The following is a 13,613-nucleotide window of genomic DNA, read 5'->3' on the forward strand; positions in this document are numbered from 1 at the left end:
ACAAATTTTTCCAACCCTGGAGGAGGGATCATGTCCAGATCTAGATCGCCTCCCGGAAGGGTTGTGGTCGTCCTCCCCCGCTGATGTAGGACTGGTAAAGGGGTTTTCACCTTACAAAGTAATTGTGAAATCAGAACACCGTCCGGTAGTTAGACAATACCCGTTAAAACCTGAAGCAGAGAAAGGTATAGCCCCTGTAGTACAGGATATGTTGGCATCAGGAATATTGCGAGAGGCTCCTGAGGCCACTTGCAATACTCCTATCTTCCCCGTCCAGAAGGGACATACAGGGAAATGGCGCATGGTGCAGGATTTAAGGCCAGTAAATGAAATAGTACAACATGCTGCACCAGATGTGCCTAATCCACACCTTTTGTTAAATTCCTTGTCCCCTGACAAGAAGTATTTTTCAGTAGTGGATCTGAGTAATGCCTTTTTCTCAGTACCACTACATCCTGATTCACAACACTTATTTGGTTTCACTTATAAAGGACATAAATACACATACACTAGACTCCCTCAAGGGTTTTCAGAAAGTCCACATGTATATACAATGGCACTACGGTATTCAATGAGTTTCTGTAAAATACCATCCCATAGTCAAGTGCTATTGTATGTAGATGATATATTAATTGCTTCAGATACAAAACAGCATTGCAAAGAAGCCACACTGTTAGTGTTACAGCATTTGTATGATACAGGACATAAAGCATCAAAACAAAAATTACAGTATTGCAGAGAGGAAGTTATATATCTTGGACATAAACTCTCCCAACAAGGTCGATCATTATTAGAAACTAGAAAACAGGCAATACAAGAGGCACCAAAGCCAAAGACTAAACAGCAAATGATGTCCTTCTTAGGACTTTGCAATTATTGCAGGGAATGGTTACCTGATTATGCTGCACTCGTTCAACCTTTACAAACCCTGATTTATGGGAAGGACATGGCACTGAAAGATAAAATTCAGTGGACAAAAGAAGGAGAATTGGCATTCACAAACTTAAAAATGATGTTACAAACTAATGTGACACTTGCTCTGCCAGATTATCAACAACCATTTACCCTATGTGTTGATGCAAATCAAGGGTATATGAAGGCAGTATTAACACAGCCATTCGGCGCAAAAGAGAGGCCATTAGCGTTCTATTCTAAACGATTAGATGCAGTGGCAGCTGGTTTTCCGCAGTGTTTGCAGGCATGTGCAGCTGCTGCAGAAGCAGTGAAATTATCAGCAGAATTAGTGTTGTGTCACCCACTCACTTTGAAGGTGCCACATTCAGTTTCTTTAGTTTTACTGCAGACGCCACTGCCATTCCTCACACATGTTAGACATCTGACCCTAGTCTCACTCCTGCTTTCACAGTCAAACATTACAATACAGCGATGTGGTCCTCTCAACCCTAGCACCCTTCTTCCGACAGCGGAAGATGGAGAGCCACATTCGTGCAAAGCAGTTGTGGAAGAACAAACCAAACCAAGAGCAGATATTTTACAGACCCCAATACCAGATTCAACAGTTGTTTTTGTAGATGGATCAGCATCAAAAAATGACATGGGGAAGAACAAGGTCGGATATGCTGTAGTTACATCTACTGAAGTATTAGAGACCAATGCACTTCCCCCTGCTTGTTCAGCACAAGCGGATGAACTCTATGCTGTAATTAGGGCATGCGAGCTCTTCAAAAACAAGCCACTTACAATATACACTGATAGTCAATATGTGTTTGGAGCTGTTCATCACCATGCAAGAGTGTGGAAAAATAGAGGATTCAAGACATCGCAAGGAACATCTTTAACTCATACGAACCTATTACTCAGGTTGTTAGATGTTGTGCAATTACCATATTGCCTTGCGATATGCAAATGTAAGGCACACCAAACGGATGCTTCCGCAATAGCTAAAGGAAACAGTTTTGCGGACATGACGGCGAAAGGTGCTGCACAAAAACAACCTGCCTTAAATGTTACAGATGTCTTGTTGATAGATAGTGATGTACTATGTGATGCACAGACTCATGCACCTAAAACAGAAATACAGAGCTGGATTAAGAGAGGAGCAATACAGCAAGGAAAAACTTATTATATGAATGACAAGCCCATCCTACCAAAAAATTTATACAAGACAGCTGCCTTAGTGAGCCATGGAAACACCCATGTCTCAACAGGAGGGATGGTACATATTATTCAACAATACTTTTATACTATAAATTTTTCTGATTATGCAAAACAATTTTGTCGAGCGTGCTTAATTTGCTGTAAACACAATGCACAAGGCAACATAAGGCCAAAACGTGGCCAGTTTCCCGCAGCTGAGTATCCATTTAAAATTGTACATATGGATTTCATTGAATTATCTTGGTCACAAGGGAAGAAGTACTGTCTAGTCATTATAGACACCTTTTCTAAGTGGGTAGAAATATACCCTGTAAAACACTGTGATGCAATGACCGTTGCAAAATGTTTGGTAGGCCATTATTTCCCTACCTATGGCATACCTCATATTATAAGATCGGACAATGGGACTCATTTTGTAAATCAGACCATGTCCCTTTGCTCACAAGCATTAGGTTTTACGATAAAAAATCATTGCGCTTATCACCCCCAGAGCGCAGGCTTAGTGGAAAGGACCAACGGCACCATTAAAACAAGACTCAGAAAGACAGTGGAAGAGACAAAAAGACCGTGGCCAGAATGTTTGTCTTTAGTAAAATTATGGATGAGAATAACTCCCACTCCTGCAGGATTGACACCATTTGAAATAGTGTATGGTAGACCGTTTCCCTTAGCAACCGAAATGAGTGATATAGGGAAAGCAGACAGAGAAAATACGTTAGCCGATTGGATGCGTAAGCTATTATCATCACAACAAAAACATAACCCCAGTAGTCTGCCAGTAAATTCTGTTTCTGTTCAACAGGATAATCTGCAGCCAGGAGATTGGATCCTGGTCAAGGTCCTGTTGCGAAAGGAGTGGAGCACACCTCGGTGGGACGGACCTTATCAAGTCCTCCTCACAACACCAACAGCGGTGAAAATAGCAGAGCGACCTTCCTGGATACATAAGAGTCACTGTAAGCCCATCAAGCCCGTATCAGAGACCTCTGTACCTTCGGAGTAGCAGTGGAAGTCCGCTACAAAGGCGCAGCAATCAATAGGATACTGACGTCTCAACCCGGTGAAGAAAACAGCTGATCTGCACTCCATTTAGAATGGCTCTGATTGGGTGGGGATGTGGTAAGGTAACTCTCGGTGTAATTCTCTTTATGGGAATTGTTGGTCTGCTCTTGCACTCACCAGAGCAGGTGTTTCATCCACCTAGATGGACACATGATGGTTCCTACCTGAGACCTATCTCCACAAATGAGACCCATCCTTTCCTACAAAATTACTGGTATCGTTATGTTTATGATTCAGCAAAGAAAGACAATTTAACTAATTGTTATGTCTACACACTTTTAATTCTGTTCTTCTGCTATACACTGCAGAAGAACGAATGGATTTACTAACCTTGTCTAGCCCTCTTAATAATGATGATGATGTGATCTGAATGACGGTTGTGCTGAAAGTGTTTTTGCAATTTGTACAATACTGATGCTTCTGATCATACTGTCATGATAAACAGGAGGGACTGTTAGGTTGAAGAAACTGTTAGTAATCATTTGTTATCATTTCTGTATAATCAGCAATGAGTGTAAATATGTATATACATTATTTTGTTTTCCTTTACCTTCATACTTTAGATTATATTAGTTTACACATATCCTGAGCACGTGTTTAAATAGTTGTCTACCTGAGTAAAACCAGAACTTCTTCTTACTCTCACAGTCTTTTCTTTGTTCTCACTCCAAGACCCCTGCCCCCCATTGACTATAAATAAAGGTGCCAAGGGGAACCACCCTTTGTAACACATTCCTTTGTAGCCTAGCATGCAGAGAGTGTGGTTACCCTTGTGCAAGTAAAACTCTAAGTGTGTTGTCTCGTAATTAATGGTGTGTACAGAGTTGGAGTGGAAAGCCTGTCGCTTTCTCCAACATATACTGTATTGTAGTTTGGTCCTGTGTGCAGGGTTGGAGTGGAAAGCCTGACGCTTTCTCCAACAAACAACATTTTAAAATACGGTGGCAGAGTGATGAAGCGGTATTACCATATTAGGACACCTCAGTATGACAAGGCATCATCAGAATTTAACCCTCTGGGGTCTAGGGGTAGGGAACACACTTTCACTGACTGGGGTCATGGTCACATATTAGCTTTACAGAATTAGTAAATATAAGATTAGTAAATATAAATTCCAAATGCCAGTTGAATTAAATTTACCAGACTTTGACTATCATTCACAAGTATTTATGATTTTTAAATATGGATGATTTTTAAATGAATGGATATTTAAAATGTTTTTAGAATGTAAATTGTTGTTTACAGTAGTTAAACAATGCCATAAACTAAAATATTTATCTTACCTGTAGTGCCCCCTTGCTCCTTGCAGCTTCTGCAATAATTCTAGCATACGCGTCTTGGCGCTGGTCCTCTGTAAGGTAGGGCAGGACTTCAAGCCTTGGATCTACATCTGAGGCCACATAAAAAATCTTCATGGGCTTCATAGCAGTGACAATTTCTTCAGCAGCTGTTATGTCTGACTCGCTTAGTGTGCAGATCTCCTTCTCCGTCTTCCTCACTTCAGCTGAGAAGAGGGCGGCATGGATTGCTGACTGTAGTTCTAAAAAGTGCTCCAGTATGTCATGTGCACTATTTCACGTGGTAACAATGTTAGTGAGCAATGTGTTTTGAGGTAAGTTCAGCAACTTTTGTTTTTCACGGAGTACATGGCTGGCTGTAGTGCTGTGTTTGAAAAAACTGCTTATTCTAACCTTTCCCGGCAATCGAGTGACTGATGCTAGCTTTAGCGGACACTGTGAAGCTAAATTCAGTGTGTCAGCAAAGCATTTAAAATATGGCATATTGGCAAGCTGCGCTGCAATGGTCATGTTTGACTATGCTTTTTATGTCCCATACCTCCACTGCCCCTTTCAACAGCTTGGCGATGTTACCGGCAGTATGGTTCTAACGCAATGCCCTTGTCTGCAAAACACTGGAAATCAGTTGCCAGTCCTCATTAATGAGGTGCGACGTGATCGTAATGTAGGATTCAGTGGCTCACAAAGTCCAGCAATTGCACGTAATTGCCACTCTTTCTGCAGAGAGAAGAGTTATTTTTTTTTTTACAGCTTGCGTTACCTCCTCAACTTACCTCCGTCAGTTGTTTGCGAGTTGGGATCACATAGCACTGCTCCAGGGTGTTGACAATGTACCTGAAGCTGGTGTTTTCTGCCACGCTATAGGGGTGCGAATCCTGATAAATAAAAAACACTACCGATTCTGTAATTTTTTGAGCACGAGGCAAGGTGGATGGGAGTTTGCGATATCGAGCGTACTTTGTCTTTTTGTGTTGATAGGCTTCGGTTGTTGCCGTACTGTATCTGGAAGGTGCATGATCAAATGAGCTCGTAAATTGGTTGTGTTACCTGAAAATTTTACAGAAGCATGACACAGCGTGCAAATTGCATTTCCTTTATCCAAGTCCATACTACCTGGCTAATTTTTTAAACAGAAGTGTGCCCACACGTCGGCTTTATATGTTGAAGGGGCCGCTCTAATGACAACCGCTCGGTCTGCCATGTTTTGCGATTTCAATCTGCCAGAAATGCCAAGTGGTAATTCAAAATACCTAGCCGTACAGCGACATCTACAGCAGTTGAGATTGTAGCTGTAGGAAATCCCAAAACGTCCGGTTATATTTTCCATGATTCTCCCCCTTGAAGATATCGATTTTTGGAGTAAGAAATCGATGTAGTATATCATGAAAGGAAAATTCGGGATATATTGATGGATCAATTTTTTTTTGCCCAGCCCTACTGTTGACCAGCTTGGCTCATTGATTTTTATGTGCAGCCGAGGAGCAAATATGTTTTGCCCTGTTTGTGTTTTTTTTTCCAGATCAGGTTCTGCCTCTGGGATTCTCACCATACCAGACCACCTAGTAGTATGACTGCTGCTGTCTCCCTCAGAATTTGATGTGTGCATAGTCATATCACAATTATCCGTGTTGTCCTGTTTTATAGTGACATTAGGGAGAACTTGGGACATATCATGCAACAGGGAGCCATGCATTTTTGAAAGTAATGAATCTGGGGCCGGATTCACTGAGTAATCATAAACTTTTGTTCATGGTTTTTTTTCTTCCGGATTTGCTCTCACTTCCTCTACGCCTTTTCCGCATTAATGATAGGCTGTACTCTGTTTTGTGGAGAAACGTAGCCCGGTACCCATTTCCACAGCCAGAATGTGGAAACACTTCCCTGTGCTAGGGCAGGAGCATGTTGTGCCGCTGGAGGTATTTTGCAGTACGTGGACTGATTTGTTTGATGGACTTTTAACTACGAACACTCCCAAAGATGAATTCAGACTCACCTTATTCGTCCTTGATTCGTCCAACAATGCTCTACAAGGGAATAAATGAAGGTATCTTAACATCCCACAGAGCAACAGTGACCCTCTGCTTTATACTGTAATTTTCAGTGGTGCAACGGATCAAAAAACTCACGGTTCGGATCGGATCACAGTTTTAAGTCACGGATTGGATCAATTTTCGGATCAGCGAAAAAAGACAAGACATATTTAACTCTCCATTTATTTATTTAAGTATTTTTTGCCCATTAAAAAACATTCAACTCAAGACTTATTCCACGCAATTATATAAAAACAAATTAAGGTGCAATATGGGGCATGATAATTATTTCAGCCACAACTTTAGACTATTCCTGTTAGGCTGGTTGCTGTAAATGTTATAATTTAACTACGGCTGCAAGGATTCATCGAGTAACTCGAATAACTCGATTACAAAAGATCCTCGATGCAAATTCTTTGCTTTGATGCTTTGTGTAATCCGCATGACTATGTACTGCTTAGTGATCAGCGTGTTTCACTCGGGGGATTATCACTGTCGCACAGTGTGCTTACGCTGCATTACGTGTAGCAGGTTTGATTTGATAGACATCATCCCCCTTTGGCTCCAGGGGGGGTTCATTGGGAATTAAACCTTTGTTGTTGTTCGGCATTAACAAGAATGGGCTCAATTTCGGACAGAGTAAACTCTGACTCTATTCGCATGAAAGACATAATTTCTCAGTTCGTTACCACAACTGTAAAATAGTAAAATTTAATTAATGGAGACTTGAAGTTTCCCAGACAGTTGCAATAACTCTCATGCCTGGTGGTGTAATTCACAAGCTCTGTGCATTAACTGTGCACATTGGCCCTCACTGGTGCCATGCAGCTGTATGCTAGGCTGTTTGTTTTCTTATTTGTTGATCATTCTGCTGTGTGTGTGACCCCATGCAGTATATTTGGTGGGGGGGGGGGGGTGTAAGGATCGATATAATCTGGTTTATGTGTATGTTAATAGGATACTAAGCTGTTCTATTTTCCCTCTATACTACATTCACCAGCATGCTGGGCAGTTTGTACATTCCTGCTGTTCAAGATCTTTGTATTATTATTTTGGATGGACCAATTACAATGGAGGTCCAGTACTTGGAGAAGTGTCCATTTTGGCAGAGAAGAAAAACACCCAGTCTGACAGCAAAGACTTCTTGTCTTGTATGTACTTTTTTCTTTTGTTATTTTAATTGTAGTTTGTGGTTGCAATTGTGTGTACCTGGAGTGTTAGAAATTACCAGATGGTTTCTACATGCTGACTAGCAGGGGCCAGCGCCTTTTAAACTGATTCATCTTGTCGTTGCACCCACTGGAGGCACAGGAATTACCTGAGACGGGGAAACTGCTCCCTCATCGCGCTGCTGTGTGCCAAGTGTTTTGGCCATAACTGACCTCGCCATAGATTGTTCTGGAACTCTATTCAGCGGAAGCAGCAGCAGGACACTTGTTCTATGCTGCGGAAATGAGTGAAACCAAAATGAGTGAGTAACCTACACCTATACTGATACGCACACATATCTGTGGCATTGGCAAATCTGGGTTTTAAAGTGGATGCAGTGTAGTGTCTGCTGGATTCAGCTCCAGGAACATCACTGTGCACCAACGATGGGCCCCAACGACAAGCACTTGATTTAAACTTTTTTTTTCTGGTTGTTAATGTGAGTGATTCACCTGCTTATGTTAATATGTGAACTGTGGTATACACACGTATTTGGGAATAAGTGGCTATAAGACCAAGACCTACCCACTACTGAGACCATCCGACTGAAATCAGTGTGGGTGGGAGGGTGGGGTGCTGTAACACCCCCTTTTGCATTTTCGCCAATATCTTCTGAATTGTTAATTCTGGAGTCAAAATTCTTTTTTTTGGTGGCCATGCCCTACCAATGTGCCAGTGGGGCTGGTAAGTTCTGCCTACGAAGTATTTCAGCTGATTAGCAAAATTTCAAAAAACCTACTTTTGTGAGGTAGTCATACCTCTTCTAACCGACAATTGTGATGTCAGACCAGTCTGACCCCTGAGCTGGTTAATAATTGTTTAAAAAAACACGCTCAAACATAACTGTCATGCCCGGCTCGTCCGCTCCTCCTGTGTGCCACGCCCCCTGATTACCCACGTGTTTTCTCCCGATTGTACCCAGCTGTATCTAGTTCATTTGCTCAGTCCTGTGTATTTCAGTCCGTGTCTTACCCGAGTCCTTTGTCCGTCATTGATGTTTCCTGATGTCTGTTGCCGTCCAGTGTTCCCTGCCCCGGATATCCTTATTAAAACCCCGTTTTCCCGTATCCCGCTTGCCTGCCTGCTCCTTACCCGCACGATCGCCGCTCTGCTCGCGATCGCTGCCTTGTCTCCCGTGACAATAACCTTAATCAACAGCAGCAAAGGACACACATACAGTAGTCATTTTGAAATAATTAAAAAATAAAAATTACATCATTTTAAATCAGACTAACACTGTTTAGGGTATGGTTTCACAACTAAAAAATTGACCCAAACAATTTTGTTTAATACAGTACTACAGTCTTCATTAGGTATATGTTTTCTCCTTGTGCTCTGCATGCTCAGTGAATTGGGTTTAGTAATGTGTCACGGGAAGGCTCGGGTGGACAGGCGATCGTGCGGGCGGTGGTTCAGAAAACCAGGCAGACGAGCAGGATCGGGGTAATCGGGGTTTATTCGGGACAAGGAGACACGGGAGGCGAGGGACCACCAACACCATGTGCACAGATCACGTAATGACGGACAACGATCACAGGCAAGACTCAGACTTAAATACACAGGACTGATCACAGTAATCGGACATAGGTGGAAACAATCAGGGAAACACACGTTGGCAAGCAGGGGGGCGTGGCACACATGAGGAGCCGACGAGCAGGGCATGACAGAACCCCCCCCCAAAGGCGCGCTTCACCGGGCGCGCCAGGGAGGAGGCGACAGACGGAACACGGGAACCCGGACCTGGAACCAAACGGAACAATCAACGAAGCACAGGAAACAAAACAGAGACGCAGAACACGGCAAGGGACAAGACGTAAGACAGGACTTGACAAAGGGCAGGGAACGCAGAGAGACAGACTAGAAAGGGCGGAACAGAGGGAACAGGCGGAACAAAAGGAGCGGGAGTGACGTGAGGGAACGACGGGAAACCAGGAACCGAGCGGGGCAGAACAAAGGGACCAGGAACAGAGGACGGCGGGACAAAGGCGGGAGGCGGAACAAAGACAGGCGGGACAGGGGCAGGAAAGGGAGAGAAGGAGGGGGAACCAAGGGGAGCCCGTGGGAGCCCCAGCGGGCGACGGGAGGCAGCCGGAGGGGCCGCAGGCGGCCGGGAGGCCGGAGCCGGAGGGGACCTCGGAGGGGCCGAGGAGACAGGGCGAGGGACCCGCGGAGGGGCCAGGGAGGGAGCAGGAGGGAGCACCAGGGAAGGGGACGAGGGAGTAGGAAGGGGCCAGGGCGAAGGCCCGGAGGAGGGGGGAGCCGCAGCAGGCGGCGACGTCCGGGAAAGGGCCGGAGGTAAGGGCCCCGCAGGCGACCGAGGAGCCGCCGTCGGGGAACCCCCAGGCGACCGACCAGGACCCAGAGAGGGGAGCGAGGCAGGGCGACGAGGCACCGGAGAGGGACCTGCAGGCGACAGCCGACGCGGAGGGCCAGGACCCGCAGGCGCCAACCGAGCCCCAGCGCAGGCGAGGGAGGGCGAGCCAGGGGGCAGGGCGGGCGGGACCCCAGCCCTGCGTCTGTGTCCCCTTCCCCTGCGGGACACAGACAAGCCGACCCTAGTTCGGGGTCGATCTCGCCGGGGCGAGGGACTAAGGGTTACGAGTTCTGTCCCCGAGGGGTCCCATTCCAGCTCCTCCACCTCCGAAGAGGGAGGAGCCAAGATGGAGTTGTCCAGGACCACCTCGGGGACTAGGACAGGGACTGGAGCTGCTGCAGGCGGAGGGGGCGCCTCTGGAGCTGCTGCAGGCGGAGGGGGCGCCTCTGGAGCTGCTGCAGGCGGAGGGGGCGCCTCTGGAGCTGCTGCAGGCGGAGGGGGCGCCTCTGGAGCTGCTGCAGGCGGAGGGGGCGCCTCTGGAGCTGCTGCAGGCGGAGGGGGCGCCTCTGGAGCTGCTGCAGGCCGCCGGGGCGCCGGGACAGGAACACGGTCAGGCCGCGGGGGGGGCGCCTGCCCGGGAACTGGAGCGCGGTCAGGAACTGGAGCGCGGTCAGGAACTGGAGCGCGGTCAGGAACTGGAGCGCGGTCAGGAACTGGAGCGCGGTCAGGAACTGGAGCGCGGTCAGGAACTGGAGGTGGCTGCAGTGGGGGCGCCGGCCCGGGAGCTGCAGCAGGCGGCTGCAGAGGGGGCGCCTGCCCTGGAGCTGCAGGTGGCTGCAGTGGGGGCACCTGCCCTGGAGCTGCAGCAGGTGGCTGCAGTGGGGGCGCCTGCCCGGGAGCTGCAGCAGGCGGCTGCAGAGGGGGCGCCTGCCCGGGAGCTGCAGCAGGCGGCTGCAGAGGGGGTGCCTCTGCAGGAACTGGAGCACGGTCAGGAACTGGAGCGCGGTCAGGAACTGGAGGTGGCTGCAGTGGGGGCGCCGGCCCGGGAGCTGCAGCAGGCGGCTGCAGAGGGGGCGCCTGCCCTGGAGCTGCAGGTGGCTGCAGTGGGGGCACCTGCCCTGGAGCTGCAGCAGGTGGCTGCAGTGGGGGCGCCTGCCCGGGAGCTGCAGCAGGCGGCTGCAGAGGGGGTGCCTCTGCAGGAACTGGAGCACGGTCAGGAACTGGAGCGCGGTCAGGAACTGGAGCGCGGTCAGGAACTGGAGGTGGCTGCAGTGGGGGCGCCGGCCCGGGAGCTGCAGCAGGTGGCTGCAGAGGGGGCGCCTGCCCTGGAGCTGCAGGTGGCTGCAGTGGGGGCACCTGCCCTGGAGCTGCAGCAGGTGGCTGCAGTGGGGGTGCCTGCCCGGGAGCTGCAGCAGGCGGCTGCAGAGGGGGTGCCTGCCCGGGAGCTGCAGCAGGCGGCTGCAGAGGGGGTGCCTCTGCAGGAACTGGAGCACGGTCAGGAACTGGAGGCAGTGGGGGCACCTGCCCTGGAGCTGCAGGCTGCTGCAGTGGGGGCGCCTGCCCTGGAGCTGCAGGCGGAGGGGGCGCTTCCGGAGCTCTCCGGAGCTTGATCAGCCTCCGGAGGTCTTCAGCCATCCTCTCCAGATCTGAATACGGGGATTCTGGAGTGAAAGAGGCGAAATCCTGCCCCAGTTGCACTGCGAGCTTTTCCCCCTCCGGAGGGCCCTGTGGGGCCGGTTCTCCCATCACCCTCCAATACAGTCCCTGGAGGGTGAAGTACCTGTCAGCGAGGATCATGGGTGGCGGCGGCAGCGAAGACGGCTGCGCAGGCGGCGGCGGCCGCACGGGAACGGGGTCCGCCGGCAATGGCGGCCGCACGGGAGCGGTGTCCGCCGGCAATGGCGGCCGCACGGGAGCGGGGTCCGCCGGCAATGGCGGCCGCACGGGAGCGGGGTCCGCCGGCAATGACGGAGGGAGGTCCTCCGTACTGGCGATCGCCGTTCTCCTCCGTCTCCCTCGCTGGCGCCTGGCGGTTGCGGGAGGCGGCGCGATGTCCGTGAAAACGGACGGTGGAAGAAAGGCTTCTGGCTCCGGGTAGTGGAAGGGCTCCTCGTCCTCGTCCTCACTTGAGAGCCAGTACTTCCACGCAGGATCGGGGACGCGTGTGATCGGCCCCCGGGCTGGAGGTAGGGCAGGTACCTCCCTCTCGTCCTCCGCCGGAAGCCAAAGCCTGGAGAGCGAGCAGGCGCCGAGAGAGATCGGCTCTTGAGGGAGCCTCTTCCTCCCTCTCCGCTTCTTCTTTGGGTCCGTCATTCTGTCACGGGAAGGTTCGGGTGGACAGGCGATCGTGCGGGAAACAGGCAAGGGAAACCAGGTACGGGGAATAACGGGGTTTTATTGGAGTAACGGGGACTAGGGAACATCGGACAGGGACTAGCAAACATCCACAATGACGGACAAGGGTAACAGGCAAGACCAGGACTTAAAACAGGACAAGACTAAGCAAAGTAATCAGACAAGGCTGGAGACAATCAGGGACGCACACGCGGGTAATCAGGGGGCGTGGCACACACGAGGAGCCGACGAGCCGGGTCATGACATAATGTGTGGATTCATAGGAAAATTGAAAGGACCTCACATTTAATTCTTTGTTTATTCATTTATTTGTTGGGAAGGACGGGACAAGGAGGGCGAGTCTCCACAGCACATCGAGACTCACTTTGTCACTAATTTGCCACCACTCATTTTGTCTTTGTCTCTGTCTGTCAGTCTGTTCCGGTCTGTGTGCATTTCTGCATTTCTATGCCAAGACAGGACACAGAGACTTGGCACTTTTCTTCCCCATTCTGAAAAGGAAGAAAAAATACATTCATGAAGAACTCAAATCTATGAAAGCCACCTGTGTGGCGCCGTTAAGGAAGGACCACACTGGGAGAAAAACTGGTTGAATAATGGCCTGGCTGCTGGCTACAAATGCTATGTCGAGCAGTAATGTGGCATTAATGATGAGGGGTGGTGATTTACAGGGGCGGTTCCCCCTAAAACTGAAAAAGTTTTAGGAGATGCCTAGTGTTGGTGGTGAACTGTCTGCTTTTCTGTTTTATGGTGAACTGCCCCTTCATATATACTAGAGGGAGCCTCCGCAAGAACAGTGAGCTGGTTCAAAGCCCTGGCGGCAGCCTACTTGTATTTGATGAGCTAGTTGCCCTGGATCAGTTACGCCGTCCCATTTGTGATGTAACACACAAAGAGGAGCCACTTCCTTGGCTGAACTAGGGTAGCGCAAGCTAAATCCCTGGGATCCTTTAAATCCGAGCCAGATAAGATTATAACAACTCTGAGCTGTTAGTCGAGTTCTCCCCAAATGAGCTTGACAGGCTGAATGGCCTCCTCTCATTTGTAAATTTATTATGTTCTTATGCAGGTATAAAAATAACTAACCCATATGATAAAATGATTTTGTCTAATACAGGACTACAGTCTTCATTAGATATACAGTATGCTATCCCCTCGCACTTTGTATGGGCAGTGAATTGCCCCTACTCACGTGTGGTTTCATAATAAGAAAAATGAAAGTAATGA

This window comes from Brienomyrus brachyistius, unplaced genomic scaffold (assembly GCF_023856365.1).
Source record: "Brienomyrus brachyistius isolate T26 unplaced genomic scaffold, BBRACH_0.4 scaffold27, whole genome shotgun sequence".
NCBI lineage: Eukaryota > Metazoa > Chordata > Actinopteri > Osteoglossiformes > Mormyridae > Brienomyrus > Brienomyrus brachyistius.